At 65.6% G+C, this 12,546-nt stretch overlaps 1 protein-coding gene across 2 annotated transcripts in view; it reads right to left on the bottom strand.

Moving 5' to 3' along the window:
• TSNARE1 (t-SNARE domain containing 1) overlaps window positions 1-2,568 on the bottom strand; it is a 90,764-nt gene extending 88,196 nt beyond the window's left edge. For both annotated transcript variants that reach the window (XM_059168721.1, XM_059168723.1), the window contains exon 1: window positions 2,504-2,568. The gene's annotated coding sequence lies outside the window, so the exon portion shown is untranslated. The remainder of the gene's footprint in view (window positions 1-2,503) is intronic.
• Window positions 2,569-12,546: the final 9,978 nt, after the last annotated feature.

Raw genomic sequence — 12,546 nt, 5'->3', positions numbered from 1 at the left:
GAGAGACGCGGCTCCCAGACGTGGGTGGCCGGCGGGGGAGCGCACAGAGGCCCCGGTCGGGTGCAGGAGCAGCTCCCTCTGAGCCCCACATTCATCACCCAGAACCAGGAATGGTGATTCCCGTTGCCCGCCTCCCACCCCCAAATGGGAGACAGGTGTTCGCGGCAGGGAGCCGAAGCAGGGCGAGAACCCTCATTCCTGCTGTCGGTCGGCTCCTCTCTCACAGGCTCCGTCACCGGGACGGGATGTGGCAGCGATGGGGGAACTACCGGAGAGCCGGGCAGTGCAGGGCGCCGCGGCAAGAGTAATTCCACTCGCAACATGTGATGGCATCAGAACAAATGCAGGAGCCACAGGCACACCTAAGCCGTGGCCAACTGTCCACACAGGAGTCTGAGCGACAAAAGGCCCAGCCTCAGAAGCCTTGTGGCCAAACGGGTAATGTCTTGGGACTTCGCAGTGAAGGAACTGGGGGCAAGTCCCCTTTTCCGGCCTGGTTCTTCACCTGTTCTGGGGGGGGGGGGGGGGGGGTTAGTCATAGGCCCTTGTCCTGGGCTCACTGGGAGGATGAGCTGAGGCCCTGGGCTCCAGCTGCTGAGGACCAGAGCCCAGCACCCGAGTGCCACGTGAGTGTGGCAGGGATGACGGGCACCTCCACCCCCAGGATGCCCCGCCCATCCTTTCTCCCAACCAAACCTTGCCCTGCTGCCTGGCCCTGCTGAAATCCCACATCCTAGGAGGTCCTCCCTTCTCTGGGGCGCTGCAGCACACACCCAGCCCTTGTCACTAATGGCTTGGGACAGGCCGGGCCACAGTGGCGGTCTTCTCCCCCAGGCAGAAGGTAAGCCCCACCTCCCTGCCTCAAGCTTCCCCACATGGTGAACAAACGCCCATCATGGCTGCATTTCTCACCACGGTCTCCTTGCCGCCTCAGACTGCCCGTCCACTCTCTCTTGGCTGCCGACAGGAGTCTCTGCTGGGCACCAAGATGCAAGGGTGACCGAGATGAAGGCCTCTGTGTGGTCACGTGCAGAACACACACAGACACAGGTCATCTCAGGGTGACACAGAAGAAAAGCCAAGCACCGGGGGCTGCGGGCCACAGGTATGGGGGTGGCCCTCCCCCAGGGGAGGAAGGGAACAGGGAGGTTCTAAAGGGGACACCCAGAACACAAGGGCCTTCCAAGAAGGAGACCGAGCTGTCACCGTGGCGGAAGAGAGGTGAGTCGCACAGGCGATGGACCCTGACAGAGCTGGGGTACGTGGTAGAAGATGTGGCTGGAGCGACACGCAGGAGCCAGACCCCGACCTCCACCCTAAAGGCAGCAGGGAGCTGGGGAAGGGAGCAGGGATGCCTGCCTGCCCAGGAGCCTGTGAGCCCGCCCCAGATGGCAGTCCCTGTGCACAGGCACCCACGCCGCCGCCACAGGGAACTTGCCCGGAAACAGTCAGGGCAGCCAGGCCAGCGGAGCACAGGTGTGGAGGGGGCCCAGCTAAAGCTCCACTTCTTCCAGGAAGCCCCCTTGGACTTGCCCACCTCGGACGGCTACCGCACCACGACTTGAGTCCTGAACCTGCCCTGTCCTGGGCAGGCAGCTGCGGCACCAGATTTCTCCGGGGGACCCAGGACGCCCCAGGCTGAACCTTGAGCGTCCCCTTCCCACGGGCTGCAACACCGCCACACCGACCCGGTTCATCCGCATCCGTGCCCCAAGTCGCTGTCCCCGGGGGGCTGCGTGAAGCGCCGTCCCCACGCCGGGCTCCCGCGGGCCCCCCGAGCCAGAAAGCAGGCAGACGCGCGGCGGGGACAGAGCACGGGGTGCCGAGGGCGGGAAGCAGCGGCCGGGGAGGGCCGTCGGCGCGTCCCGCAACAGGTGCGCGGCCAGGCCGGGGGAGGGGCCGGCAGCGGGCGGCGCGAGGGAGCCGGACGGCCGCGGCCCCCGCGCGGGCGCCAGAACTTTCGGCGCCGGGGCAGGGCCCCTACCTGAGCCACGCGCGGCCGCCGCGCCACGCCGGACGGCGCCCACGGAGCGCCGGGAGCGGCCCCGGGGTCGCAGGGGCCAGCGCGCGGCGGGTCCCGCGCGAGCTCCGCGGCCGGGAGGCCCCAGCGCCCGGCACCGGGAGGGCCTCGCAGGCCGAACGCGAAGGCGGCGGAAAGGCGCGGACGGGACGGCCTCGAGGGCGCGGAGCTGATGGCCGCCCCGCGCGCCCCACAAGTGGGACCCGAGGCCTCGGGGCGACCGCGCGCATGCGCCCTCAGGTGGGTCCCCCCCCCCGCACCGGCGCCCCGGGGGGCGGAGCCACAGCGCCCCCGGCCCGCCCGTCCGCCCCGCCCCACCCACCGCGACCACGCCCTCCGGCGGCCCCGCCCCCCTCCTACCGACCCCGCCCGCGGAGGCCCCACCCCCTCGCCCCGCCCCGGCCCCGACCTCGGACCGCGCGCCCTCCCGGCCGGACCCGCGTGACCCCGCCGGCCGGACCCGGCCAGACCCCGCCGCCTCACCTGGGCCGGGGTGGCTCGCGGGCGCGCTCCGCCGGCTCTCGGCGGGAGGGGCGGTGCAGGGGGCGGAGCCGGGCTCTGCACGTCACGTGACGGCCCCTCCCGCGTCGGGCGAGGGCCGCTAGGCCGTCCCTCGCCCGTCCCGTCGGCCCCGGCGCCTCGAGCCAGCCAATGGCCTCCCGAGCCGCGCCGCGCCGCGGACGGCGTGCGCCCGAGGACTACAAGTCCCAGACCGCCCCGCGCGGACGACCGGAAACGGCCGGAGCCGGCGGCCGGCTGGGCCGGAAGTGCTTTCTCAGCCCTGCGTGCCTGAGTGGCGTCGAGGGTCCCCGGGGCCGCGCGGTCCCCTCCCTGGCCGTGTGAGATGGCAGGCCCGTTGTCACCCCGAGCCAGTCTCCGTCCGTGGAACCGAGGCTGGCCGGGGAGAAGGGGGGAGACGGTGACCGTGAGAGTGATTAGACAAGACGTGCCCGTGGCCCAGCCTCCGCGGCCTTTGCCTGGGACCGCGGCCCCGTGGAGCCCCTTCCCGGGAGCCGCACCTGCCCCTCCAGAGGCCTTGCCGGGGCTGGGCCCCGCCCGTCCCCGCCTCCCCTGCAGGCCGGTTCCCCCCCCCCCCGTGGAAGGACCGTGGGCCAGTGTGCCCCGTCTGAGCCTGCGGCCCCACGGGTGAGCCGCCCCAGGGCCGGGTCCTCCGCACCGCCTCCCTACACCAGCCCCGGCCTCTCCTCGCGGGGCAAAGGCGGCCTCCCGGAACCTGCTGGTGGCCAGTGGTCGCAGGGGCATTTCCGCGGCAGGTCCGGCAGGGGCGGCCTCCTGCAGCGGGCTTCGGGGACAGGCGCTGCTTCCTGATGCTCGGGTGGTTCTCGGGTCTTAAGCTTGCGCACGGGTGTGTGCGCCCAAGACTCGAGTGAGAACAGATCCGTGTATGTGTGGGCACCGGGCACCTGGACGCTGAGCGGTGTGGACACGAGAGTGTGTGACCGAGTGTGTGAGGGTGAGCGTGCGTGTGTGCTTGGATGAGAGCGTGGGGACGATCGCGGGTGTGTGTGCGTGCGCGTGTGCAGGGGGGAAGGAGGAGGGGGTACCAGCAGGCCCGCAGGCGTTTGCTCAGATCAGCCGGTGCCACAGCCCGTAGTCATCGTCACCATGGCTGTGGGCCAGTGACGTGTGCCCATTTCATAGACAAGCCAGGATCTGGACGGGGCTTCTCGTCCTGCCCACACGACAGCTGGTGTGCGAAGGAAGCCCGTTCCGGTCCTGAGAGGCCGTGGCAGTGACTGCCCACCACAGCCTAGGGCTTCAGGGGAGAGGTCTCCCGAGACAGGCGCCTGCCTGAGAGCCAGATGCTCTGGCTCCACGGGCGCACCAGGCCCTTCTCTGGGCGGATGTCCACTGCCAGCAGAATGAGTGGCGGGCACTGGCTCCTGCTGGGAGGGCTCTTACTGAGAGCAGGGGTTGGCTTGTCCTTAGTGGGCAGTCCCCTCATTCGGATCTTCCCTTTAGACCTCAGCAGGGCTGCGAGCAACAAGGTCGGGGACGGGTCTTCAGAAGGAGCCTTGAGGCACCTCTCACTAAACTTGTACCTGGAAAGGCTTCTTGCCATGAGAAACAGCGCAGGCTTCCCGGTGGTTATGCTGGGTCTCCGGGGGGTGAGGGGGGCGGCTCAGCGTGCAGTTTGCAGGGAGCCTCCCTTCCTCCCATGCTCTCTGTGCGCTGGAGCCTGGCTCCCTCACCCCTGCCCAGACAGCAGGCTCGCACAGCCACACTGCTCCCGTAGCTCTCTTTTGGTCCCCACCAAGTCCCATGAACCGGAGACTCATGGCGGCCTAGTCTCCCATTGTCTCTTGTTCGGGGCAGGAGTGTGCCCAGCCTCACCGTCAGCAAGGGCCGGCTGTGTGACCGTCCTGGCAGGGGGATGACCATGGGAGGCACAGTAGTCTTCAGGCCCCTTCAGAAGGGAAGGATGTGGCTGGCCAGCTGATCGGACTGTCCTGCTTCCTCTGTGTCCGTGTCCTTTCTCCAGAGTGTGGGCAATGTTTGGAAGACAGCAGCCACGTGGGGAGCTAGGGAATGGACCCCAAGCTGGGGATGGGGAACCTTTGCCCCAACTGCACCCCCGGCCTCATTGTCATGGAGGAAACAGGCCCCTACTTCTTCCCTGCTGCTGCGGATGCCATTCCAAGCAGATGCGACCCCTGTGCACCTCAGGATGGACCTGCTGCCCTTTCGAGTGTGTGTCTAGCCAGGAGGGCTTTCGGAGGGCAGGCAGGACATTTGTGGCCTCAAGGAGCAGGAACAAGTGTGTGAGTGAGCATGGTTTCACATGGTGCCCCCATGTCACTGGTGAGGCAGGCCCAGGCACAAGCTGGATAGAGGGAATCTGGGCGTGTGGGCGGGCCCGGGCACCTGAGCAGGGGGCATGTTGAGAGGGGCACGGGCTGGGACAGGGCTGGCAGGGGATAGCAGGTGGCCTGCGCCACTCCCCCACACCGACCACGCCCCGACCGCGCCACCCCCCCACCCCCGACCAGGCTTGTCACCACACGGGGCTCCTAGGGCATCAACTCAGCCGTGAGACTTGTAACAGCCTCCCAGATACTTGACGCCAAGCAGCAGTGGCGGAAAAAAAAAGTAAAAAGTAAAAGCGGAAAAAAAAAGTAAAAAGTAAAAGCGAATCCATGAGTGTTATCTTTGCTAATCACCTCCTCGGTGAGGCGTACGTCTGCCGCCCCTCCTGGGAACCCCAGCCCTGAGGGAGGCGGCATCCCCATCCCCCAAGGCTTGCCTTCCACACCCGCCGCCCGGGCTTGCCGCCTAGCAGCGTCCCCTCCCGTGTCCCACCAGATCGTGCCCTGTTCGCCGTCGTGTACTCATTCCACAATCCTGGCTTCCGCTGTCAGGCAATGTGCTGGGCCCTGGGGACACCGAACAAGCAGATCGGGTTGCCAAGGACAGAAAACCCCAAAGACATCGGCTTAGACAAGGCCAGAGTTTATTCACTTCTAACACTACAACTTCGAGGCCAGCTGGGCGGCAGGCCTGCAGGGTGACCTCGCCGTCACCAGGACCCAGATTCCTTTACTCTGGGTGCCCTCCAGGTAGGTCTGCTGCTGCGGAGACCTGAGGGAAGAGGGTGGGCCGTGGGGCGGTGGACTGCTGCACTCCGGCCCCGAGCCTGCCTGCTTAAGGTCTCCTCCTAGATCCCCACCCCCTTGGCCAGAGCTGGGTCCCTGGGCCCCTGCCCCGGGCAGCTCAGGGCCAAGGAAGTGTCTTCCTCCTGGGAGCTAAGCTCCTAGCTGCCCACTGGGCCCTCGGGCCTGATCTGCGACGGGGGATGGGCTCACCTAGCCGTTGGCAGGACGCAGCCTGGACACACACGGTGCTCACGGTCAGGCAGACGTGAGTGGAGGCTGTGCAGGAGTGGGGTGGGGGGCATAGGGGACCCAAGGGGGCTGGGGTCAGGGAAGCCCCCCCAACCCCCCAATAAGGAGGCCAGCATGGGGAAGCCTTGAGCGGTAGCGATTCCGGGAGGGGCGGTGGGTGTCCCTGCTGGGCTGTCCCACGCTCCTTGGGGGACATGTCCTGACCTCTGCAGCCACCACGGACTTCCGAACCCTTCCGCTGCACCACGCTTTCTGCTCCTCATCCCACAGGTGGGACACCCAGCCAGGCTGGAGGGCTACACGCGGGACCGCTGGGCGCTCTCTGCAGGACAGGGTTGTGAGCCGAGGAGGCAGGGTCCCCCCCGCCCCTTCGCAGTCCGTGGCACACAGTTTGTGCGGCAGACCCCAGGGTGGTGAGCTGGGACCCTTGCTGGGCACGCGAGAGCACGTGAGCAGGGAGCTAAGCTAAGGGGCTGTGGCCATGATGCTCGCTGCTTTCTGGCCCCCTGGATGCGGTCACAGTCCCGGGTCACACTCCCTGGCAATGCGGTGGCTCGCCGCAGCCCGCAGTGGCCCCCAGACACAGGACTGTGATCAGAGGCCGGTACCTCTTCCCACTGCCTGAGCCCGCCCTACTGTCCTTCCAGCACCCACGGCAGAGGGGCTCAGCCTCTCCAGGCCTCCCGCTGATGCCCCAGGGCCAGAGGAGGGAGGACCAGGCAGGTAGGTGGCTTTCTTAGGAGGAGACTGAGTTCCAACGGACAAAGGTTGGGTGACAGGAAGTGGACGGAGGCAAAGGCGTGGCCCTCAGCAGGACCCAGGCTTCTGTCTTCTTCTTTTTTTTTTTTTTTAAGATTTTTATTTATTTATTTGACAGACAGAGATCACTAGTAGGCAGAGAGGCAGGCAGAGAGGGGGGGGGGGGGGAGCAGGCTCCCTGCTGAGCAGAGAGCCCGATGCAGGACTCGATCCCAGGACCCCGGGATCATGACCTCAGCTGAAGGCAGAGACTTTAACCCGCTGAGCCCCCCAGGCGCCCCAAGGCCTCCGTCTTCTTGAGCTCTAGGTGTTACCTGGGGGTTTGGGGACAGCGCGACAGGCTAGCACCCCTTCCCGGGGCTCAGGAAGGACAGGACTCCTCTCATCGTGGAGAGCAGGGGTGAGGGCTTGAAAATCAGGGGCAAGAGAAGTAGGTGGCAGAGGTGTGAAGGGCAGAGTGGGGCCCCCTCCACCTTGCATGGGGACACCCTCACCCCACACTGTGCTTTGGGCTCCGCGGGGAGCACCCACGGAGCGTGCCCTCAGGGCAAGGCTGGAAAGGCAGGCCTGGCAGTGGGACTTCCCACGAGGGAGGAGCAGAGCCCGGGCCCCCAGGGGGCACCCGTTGGGGGTTCCCCACAGTGAATTCACCTAGCTGCAGCCTGTGGCCCACTTGGATTTCCTCCGAGGGGTTCTGCAAATGCGGCACATTCTTCTTTTGATGATGTTCAGGGACAGGCCGGCTCCATCTTCCCTCCCCTGCCTTTCATCTCCCTCCGGCTGAGCCGCCAGCCCCTGCAGCCCCAGCCTCCTGCCGGCCCTGTGGCACCTTCCCCAGGGTGTGTGGCTTGAGCCTGGCCCTACCGTGTGCCCACCGGGTGGCCCAGCAGGTCAGACGTCAGCCCTGAGCCTCAGCCTCTTCATGCCTGTGGTGGCACAGACCGTAATGCTTCCTGCTCTGCGGGGCTAACAGAAGACTTGAGTGGGTCAGGCCAGAAATGCCTTTGGGGTCCTCAGGCCAGGGCCTGGCCTACTGGAAGCCTGTGGCACATGCTGAGCTCATGGGGCATCTTATTGGTCATTGATATCTTAGTGGGCGCTGGGCACTGGTGCTGAGAGCATACGGACAGGCCTGAGTATCTCAAAGGAGTGGAGGGGAGGGGCAGGGCCAAAGAGTCACCCACTGAGCCATGAGTCTGTTGTTAGAAGGTCTGAGAAAACAACACACGATCTGAACACCAGGGTGTTAGATTTCCCAGAGAAGGAACATTTGGGCTGGGCGCTGAGGGATGAGTAGGAGTTTGTGCGGCAGGAACAGCATGAACCTCACATGGATGCTGAAGAAGGTGGCCCCATCCTTTTCCTGTGTCAGTTTCTGCCCAAACATGGCGTGCAGGGCTTTGCCTCAGCCCCCACCCCCCTTTCCCCTTCCAGGCACCCGTGCGCACAGACACAGTCCCACACGCTCGCACAGTCACATGCCTTCTCACATTCACAGAGGCAAGAACTGACTTGGGTAAGCTCCCCTCACCCCCGCCCCAGGAGCCCAAGCCCCCACCCCCCCACGGCTGCTACAGGGAAACATGGTAATGAGATGCTAATGAGTGAAGGTAAAAATCACAGAGAACAGCATTTTGCAAAATCACAACACTCTGTTCTTCCAGGGGCTCCCTCCCCACAAGCACGCTGCTGAGGCTCAGACAGCGCTGTGTGTGGGCGGGAAGCGCCCGCCTGCCCCTCCTCCCGGGCTTGTTGATGGGGTCCAGGGTGCAGCAAGGGGCGCAGGGGCTACAGGCCCCGCCCGGGCGGTGCTCCTATTCTCCCCGGCTTATGCACCTGGTCTGATCTGGTGGGGGGGGCGACCGCCTGCCCGACACCCCTCCTGGGCCACGCACCACACCAGGATCACATCCAAGTGCCACCCGCCGGCGTTCCGGGCCTCTCCAGATGCTGCCTCGGGCCCTTGGCCGCACCTGTCTACCTCGGGCTCCACCCTTGGTGTCCGCCCTGCTTGGCTCCTCCGCTGGAAGAGGAAATCCTCCGACCTTCCTCAAGGCTGCCCTTCCCACACACTTGCCCCTGCTCCAGGAAGCCTTTCTAACTCTCAGCTTCGGTGCGGGGCCTCCTCCGGCTTGCCCTGTTCACAGCACCGAAGGCACCGTCTGAGCCCCCAAACCGGGAGCTACTTGTGGGCAGCAGCTGGCACGTGGCTGCTTTCCACTGTGTTTGCAGAGTGAGTGAAGGGCTGGGAGTGGCTGAGCTGCGGGGTCTGGGACATCGTCTGGACTGTTCCATGGGGCTAGACCCCCAGGTGTCCTCCTTCCCCGCGGGAGGTGACCCGCAGGTATCCTTACAAAGACCAGGTGCGTGGGGCCCAGCACAGCCCCCACGACAAAGGGCAAGGGCCCAGCTGGTGGGACTCTGCTGTGCCTGGCGCCAGGCCCTGGCAGGGTCAGTGGTCAGGGAGGGCCACGGGAGAGGGAGCCCGAGGCCCGAGGTCCGGCCCCGTGTCCGAAGCCACGTGGGCGTTTCCAGATCTGGACATTCCGTTCACAGCTGGACAAGGAGGCCCCTGACCTCGGTTCCTGTCCTCACTTGGGCTCAGCGTCACCTTCGGGGCGCAGCACGGCCTCCTGGCTGGGGGTCTCTGGGCCCTGGGTCTGCGGGGTGGGGCCTCGGGACAAAGTCCTTCTGAGGACTTTGTGACCCTCCAGTTGGAAGACCCCAGCCTTTGGTGAGTCCCCCACAAGTGTCATGGGGCCCGTCAGGGCAGGGCTGTGGCTGTGGAAGGACATCAGGCGGAGGGGCCTAGTGGGCAAGGCGCCAAGGGACACCCATGGTGGCAGCACTGTGACTGCAGCTCCCCTCAGCCCCTGGGTCCCACACTGGTCCACGGTGCAGCCACGCCCCTGCAGAGGTGACTTCAGGGACACTAGGAGCTTTGTCCGGGTTCAGACTGGGCTCTTGCTCATCCTCGCTGTGTGACTCGGAGCAAATCACTCCACCTCTCCGGGCCTCAGCTCCTCCGGGGGAAATGGGTACCTGAGACCGAGCCCAGGGACAGAAAGTATACCGAGCCCGGCCCACAGCCGGTCATCTGTACTTCGCACCGTACCCGAGCAGAAAGCGGAGCGGCAGGCTGTCCGAGATGGGAGGGGAGCAGCGGTCTGTCCCCGTGAGCCGCCTGCACCGGTGCCTCTGCCCTGGGTCCTGGGCCATGTGGGCGCGCAGATCGCCGGCCTCCTCTGGTGACCAGGGGCCGGTGCTTGGTGGGAGACGTCAAGAGCAGTGCCCATGTTTGGTGAGCACTGTCGCATTTATAGGGCTCGATGGGGATGAAAATAAAGTGAGGACGATCTCGGGAGTCACCACGGAGCGCGGTGCCGTGAGGACTCCGCCTCTCCTGCCTGGAGACGGGCCTGGAGGGGACGGGCAGGGGTGAGAGCACAGGCGCCCAGCATGCTGCGCGGACCTGTTGGTGGGCGTCAGTGGATCCACGGGCCACCTGGAGGCAGAATTCCCACCACTACTGCCCTCTGCTTCTCCTACCCAGGCCTCCCCGTGCCACAGCCTGTGTCAGCGGATGTCCAGTGAGGTAGGGCCTCAGCCTGGGACCAAGGTCTGCGTCAGCATACGACCAGGATCAGGGCTCAGAGTGTGACTGGGGTCAGGGCTCAGCATGTGACTGGGGTCAGGGTTCTGTGAGTGCCCGAGGTCAGGGCTCAGAGTGTGACCAGGGTCAGGGCTCAGGGAATGACCAGGGTCAGGTCTCACTGTGGCCAGGCCAGAGTCAGGGTCAGCCTTGGCCCAGAGGTGGGAGGTTGCTTCCAGACCTGATCCCAGGCAGAAACAGTGCTCAGGTCCCACCTGGGAACCTCACGCATCAGGCGTCCTGGGGTCTGGGTCCTTGTGCGCCAGGAGGTTGTCCTAAGCTCTTCTCTGGCCGCTAAGCCGTGCTTCACAGAAGGGGAACCCTGCCGCCCCTCCCCGTCTAAGGTCTCCCCACCCGAGTCCTCCAAAGAGGCAGTTTCCTCCCCAGCTACCTCTAACCCTCCCACTGGAGCCTCCTCACCTGGGAGCCCTTGCCGGATGTGGGGAAGTCTCAGAAGCAGGTGCTTTGCCCTCAAGTCTACCCCCTTCCCTGACCATGGAGTTTGCAGTGGCTCCCACAGACACCCCCAGAGGGTGTGGCCAGACCAGATCCTGCTTCCCTCTGTGGGATTGATCCTTGTGGTTGCCGTCCCCAGGGCTAGTTGACATGCACTGCGGAGCCCCACAGCCCTGTCCCTGGCTGGGACAGCTCTTCGGGGCCATCCCTGCTCCTGTGGGATCAGCTGAGGCTTCTACGATGGGGCACCCGGTTCGGGCTCTCCCTCCACCCAGCTTGCTGTGCTGACCCCTAACAAGAGACATTCCCATCAGCTTTGCCAGTAAATTTCCGGCAGGCAAATCTCAGTCTCAGGGTCTGCATCTGGGCTGAATCCCTCTTTCCCGTGGTCCCCAGGGTGCCGGGACCCCATTCCTGATGCTCCCCCTCCCAGCCTCTTCTGCCTTTCTTCTGCTGGGACCCTGTAGCAGATGCGTGTTTTGAAGGCACCCGGCTTTACGCCCCAGGCAGGAGCTTGTCTGAGAGCTGAGGCTTGGAACAGGCTGCGTAGGGTACCACATGAGCTCCTTGATCCCCCTAGGCCTGAAGCAGGCTCCTGCCAGGAATGGATGGGCCCTATTGGGTTTCTTTGCTCTCTGAGTTAGGACGCCAACCCGGCCTGGCTAGGAGACGCTCTGTGAAGGGAGGGACACCTTGTGTGTCCCCCCATCAGCTGACCTTGGCCCCAGACATGAGGCTGTCTGCACAAGCAGTGAGCAGAGCATGACCCCAGGGGAAGCTAGGTCAGCTCCGGACAGGCAGAGGCACAGCCAGGCTCGGGCATCCCTGGGGGAGCGCCCAGCCCCAGCACAAGGCGGCCGGCCACGGAGGGGACTCTCGTCCGCTTCACTCCCAGGCAACCCCTCCCAACTCCGCACCTGCCACCCACCCCCAGAAGCTGCCGGCCAACACAGACATCACTCTGTTGGCAGAAACCAGGGTGTCCAATAGCTGACCCCAAGATGTCCCTTCCTCGGATCCTGTGGCTGGCCTGGTTACCCTCCCTCAGCCCGGTGCACCCTCCACCCCCCTGTGGGCCAGCTGCTTTCTCTGCCTTGGGTCTCTGGGTGCCCCTCAGCCCAGCCTCCCAGGTGGAGTCATCTGGAACTTGCCATCCGTGAAGTGGGTATGAAACACGGGGAGACGGAGGCTCCGAGACGGTAGATGGCCCGGAGTCCCTGTAGAGGGACAGACCCGTCCCCTGCCGCCCTGCTCTGGACTCGGACTGGGACGGCCGAGTGGCCACAGCCTCTGGCAGCTTCCCTGTTCCCACTGCCAAGTGCAGCGGGGGCCAGGTGGGAGGGCTGCCGTGGGCAGCACAGACACCCCCACCCCCCAGCCGCGCAGAGGTGTGCCCACAGCTTTGAGCCGTGCTGGCCACATCAGGGGTGAGAACAGGCTGTGAGATGGAGAAGGGGTAGGCCACCCAAAACCGGGTCAAGGAGGTGTTAGTGGGTCACAGGGCAGGTGGCCTCCCCATGCAGGGCGTCCTGGCGCAGGGAGGAGGGGTAGCGGGCGGACCACCGCCGGCCCTCCCCAGCACACCTCCACCCCTCTGCTCTCCCTGCCCCACCCCTCCTCCAGGGGGCTCATCTCACCTGCTTTCCGGGAGCTTCATGGGGCCTCTTTGGGTCACATCTTGGGGCTGCAGACCCCCTGCCACCATCCCCCAGGACTCTGGACCCCCCCTCTCAGGGCCACAGCAGGCCGTCAGAAGGGTCTCCTGGGGGTGGGCTGCCCTCTTCCCAGGGGCCCGG

The sequence above is a fragment of the Mustela lutreola genome, chromosome 3 (assembly GCF_030435805.1).
Source record: "Mustela lutreola isolate mMusLut2 chromosome 3, mMusLut2.pri, whole genome shotgun sequence".
Lineage (NCBI taxonomy): Eukaryota > Metazoa > Chordata > Mammalia > Carnivora > Mustelidae > Mustela > Mustela lutreola.
Note: the sequence above shows the minus strand (reverse complement) of the source record. Positions and strands in the feature narration are given on the sequence as shown.